We start from the raw sequence: 4,734 nt of genomic DNA on the forward strand, positions 1-4,734 counted from the left end.
GCCATTTCCTCCGTAAACTCCGCTACTGCGACAGCGGGCCAATCAGAAAGAGAGTTGCTGGGAGCAGGGTGACTTCCAGGCCCCGGGAATTTGAAAAAAATCGCAGAGACCCGGGAAAATGCATAAAAGATCTCGAATATTATTTGAAAGCCAACTCTGATAACGTCTTTAAGTTCATTTTTTCCGGTCGCGATTGTGATTTTCCCGGTCTGAGAGTGTTTCACGCGAACAGGCGACTATTGCCGCAAGCGGAATTATATGTGACACCAAGGCTCGACCGGAAAATCAAGATCTCAGAAATTTGTCAGTTAATGTCTGATAACGCAACATTTATAACATGCTGGTTCTGCATTACAATACAAAGGTGGTGTCACCATGAAAATAATATTCTTCACCACAGTCTGTGCCGTCACTTGTGGGGGCAAAAAAAAGAAAGAAAAGAAAGTTATACACGCCTCTTGTCGGGCTCGTCATGTGAGTGACCGGTCAGTGAACCTGCGCGCGCTTTGAGCGCTGTGAAGTACAGGACTCCAGAATGGGGGAAGATAATTGATTTTTTTAAAAAGGTACACTCAGGGATGGGGGGGGGGGGGGGGGAGGGCTGGACGCAACACCAGAGGACAAACAAAAAAAAAAGAAATTGGAAGCAAATTTTGTATATATTTAGAATTGTTATTACTACTACAGCTCTCTGCAAAGTAAAGTCCACGTTGGTGCATGCCTTGTGTATAATCGGGATCCGTCATACCTTGTAAGCGTGGTAATGAACTTAGGACAGGGGCCTAAGTGTTCGGGTTTCATTGGATGGGTGACAGTAAATTATATATTTTAGCTTTCTGTTCAAGATTCACTGATTTGCAGATTTTCAGTGTCACCGCATCTTGCCCTCCCACAGTTCTTACACCTGTCACACTGAATAAGTCTACTTGAGCTGTTCAAGTTATTACTCTACTTTGAGTTCGTGCATTTATTTTTGACTTTCACGTTTATTTTATATATATATATATATATATACAGGGTCCCCACCAAATCCTGGAAAAAATTTTCAAGGCCCCAATTCGAGCGAAAAATCAGGCCGCTGCGCGTCAAGAATGATCCCCAAAAAAGCCAATCTATCAAAGATAAAAAGTCAAAATGTCTATAAATGAATGCAAATGTACATTTTGTAGTATAGTCTTCAAACAATAGATGACTATAATACTGGGTGACTGCCAAACCAGCTTCTCAATTTTCCAGGAACACATTACATAACAATGAAAGCGTGTGCTCCATTTATATCTAATATAATACATGTATGTTTGTGAATACACACACACACACACATGTAGGTACATTATGTCCAGTCAACATGTCAGTGTGGCACTGGGATCTTGAGAGACTTTGGTATTTCAGTCTGTTCTTACTTATTTATATTTTCCCATCATCATATTAGCCAACATAACAAACTATAGGCCCTATATTTTAACAAATGAATCCTGTTTTGAGCCTGAAAAAAGACCTAGAACTAGAAAATCGACTGTCAATAACCAGTCTGGTTGTCACGATTCATATAATAAACGTGAAGACGAAAACCATTGCTGCAACTCAAAGTAGAGTAATAACTAGAATGGCTCAAGTACACCTATTCAGTGTGAGAGGTGTAAGAATTGGGGTTGGGGGGGGGGGGGGGCGCGCAAGATGCAGTGACACTGAAAATCTGCCAATCTTGAACAGAAAGCTAATAAAATATAGATATAAATTACAATCACCCCATCCAATGAAACGCGAACACTTTAGTTCAATAACAAGGCATGACGGATCCTGATTCCACTCAAGGCCTGCACCAACGCGCGCTTTGCAGAGAGCTCTAAAGTAGTAATCAAAATGCTAAAAATTTGCTTTCCAAGTTCAGTTTTTGTCCTCTAGCGTTGCCTTCAGCTCCCCCCCCCAAAAAAAAAAAATCCCCTTCCACGAGTGTATCTTATTATAAAGGAGTCCTATACTTCACAGCGCTCAGACCGCCGGTACTCACAGGTTCATTGACCGGTCACGAGGGCGAACCTGTCCAGACGCTTGTATAACTTCTTTTTCTTTTTTTTTTTATCCACAAGCGACAGCAGAGGGCAATTTTTAATATTGATTTATTTTCAAGGCGACACAGCGTTCATAATGCACAACCTGCATGTTACAAATGTTGCGTTATCTATCAGACTATTACCGGGAAATTTCTGGGCGGTAACGAAAGCAGATCTTGATTCTTCGCGATCGAGCCTCGGTGTCACACATACTTCCGTCACAGCGGATGTTTCAGTTACGTTTCCTCTTTAAGATTCATCACCCATACAGTCTAGATAGCTGCACATTACACAGGCCCTATACTTTCCCGACTTACCGACCCATCACAAAATTCCCGACTTTTTCCCGACCTCCCGACCCATCTCAAAATTCCCGACTTTTTCCCGATTTCCCGACCCTGTATATATATATATATAAATCATGACACCCAGACTGGTTCATGACAGTCGATATTCTGGTTCTAGTTCTAGGCCTTTTCTCAGGCTCAAAAACAAGATTAATTTTTATATAGTTTATATATGCAGGCGAATATGATGAAGGGAAAATATAAATAAGTCACAAAAGACCACAGGGCGCCACAACTTTCTGTACATAATCAAGATTGTAAATATTTGGTAAGTGACTATTACTTGAAATTATTTTCCAAACCCTCAAACTGGTATGAAATAACCTTGCTTTGATAAATTGATGGTTTTTATTTCAACATTCTAGGGTTAAACAGTGTAATAATAGTGGGTGTCTCGCGAAAATGGGCTTCTGTCGCGATCACGCGGAAAGTTCCTCCTTTTTTAAAATTCTGAGTTGAGACCCATGCTATGAAACATCTATCGTCCTCATCTTTTCGATGCACTTATTATACCCCCTTTAGAGATATTGGTTAGAGGGATCAAGTTCAAAGACAAACAGTTGCCTTTTACATTACCCCTGGCTGACTGGTACTTTCTGTTTTGGGATACCCCTTTGGCACCATCAGGGTATTAAATTAAAGAGGCCTCCATTTAGTCTAAAGAGCACAAAACCTCAGTCCTGCCGTTCCCCCAGGTGTGCACGGGAAGAGCTAAAAGACTTGTCTGTGGTACAGTGGAGAGAGGCTCAAGGGGGAAGACAGGTCATCAAGTATTCCCCCATTTGAAGCTGGGATGATTCACTGTCCCACTAAGCCTTAAGACAGACAGACAGGATCACAGCAGCATGTGTGCCCTACATAAGACCAGAATTGTATCAATGGGGGCGCATTGTGCTAGAGGAAAAAATATTTTGTAATTAGAGCCACCACACAGAGAAAGTTGAAGTACAAATTTATTAATATATTCATGAGAAATTTATTCGAGGGATTGGATTGTGATGTTTGTCATATTATTGGCACAAAACAAATGGGCAGGATATATTCTTTTCACCATATTCACTTAGTTAACAACGCAATAATGTCATCAGTGTCCAGTAGGCCTACTGTCTGGAAACACTGAGAGGAAAGTGATGATTGGTCAATCAGGTGTACCCGGTAACTACACACACAATACATTCCACACAGCAGGTAAACTTTAAAGGGAGAGTGTGTGCATGTAACAGTTACACAAAGCTTTCTACTCTCTGACACATTTAAGTAAAATGCAATTTGTCAAAATAATTCTGCAGAACAATCGGATCTCATCATAGAGAGAGATAAAGATTTAATTATAAGGGGATAAAAATAAATAACAATTCTCTGCTCCTTCAAAGCTGAAAACATCAGTTTCTAAGATCATTTAATAAAACAAAAAAACAAACACCAATAAAAAGTCGTTGAATATAGAACTGAATAGAAATGAAACTGCACAAATTGAAACATTCTCCCACAGTGCCACACCAGGGTTGGGTTGATTTAAATCAGTTGATTTTTTAAATAAAAATCAGTGATTTAAATCACTTTTTTTTAAATTTATTTTTATTCAGTTTTTACATATTTCAACATTCAGAATTCCCTTCCTTGGTTTCATAAAACAGATATAAGGTTAAGTAGACTAATATAATCATGCTTAAAAGTCTGCTTTCCCACCTTTCACTGTAAAATAATACATGTACAGTATTCAATTTACTTTTTTTTCCATAATTGAAATCAGAGCTGGGTTGATTTAAATCAGTTGATTTTTTTATATATTTCAATCAACTTGATTTTTAAAATAAAAATCAGTGATTTAAATCACTTTTTAACAAATGTATTCAGTTTTTACATATTTGAACATTCAGAATTCCTTTCCTTGGTTTTATAAAACAGATATAAGGTTTAGTAGACTAATATAATTATGCTTAAAAGTCTGCTTTTCACTGTAAAATAATACAGCATTCAATTTACTTTTTTTTCATTATTGAAATTAACATTTTCTTTTTCTTTTTAGACAAACACAAGCGCGTGCACACACACACACACTGTAATAAAATGCAAGTTTATCTATGCATAATTACCCCCCCCCCCCCCCCCTTCCTTTTAGGCTGACATTTTCTTCATTTTTTGTCTGTAGCCATAATTCACTGATATATATATAGCAGATTAAGGCTTTCTTTTGCGGTTGCTTAAATTAATCATTAGTTAAAATAAAGACAATGCATTTTGCACTAAAAGAACATACTTTTAGCAACCAAAAATCCCAAACTGTCGACATTTTTTAAAAAATCAAAAAAATCTGATTTAAATTACAAAAA

The sequence above is a fragment of the Aplysia californica genome, unplaced genomic scaffold, assembly GCF_000002075.1.
Source record: "Aplysia californica isolate F4 #8 unplaced genomic scaffold, AplCal3.0 scaffold01204, whole genome shotgun sequence".
NCBI lineage: Eukaryota > Metazoa > Mollusca > Gastropoda > Aplysiida > Aplysiidae > Aplysia > Aplysia californica.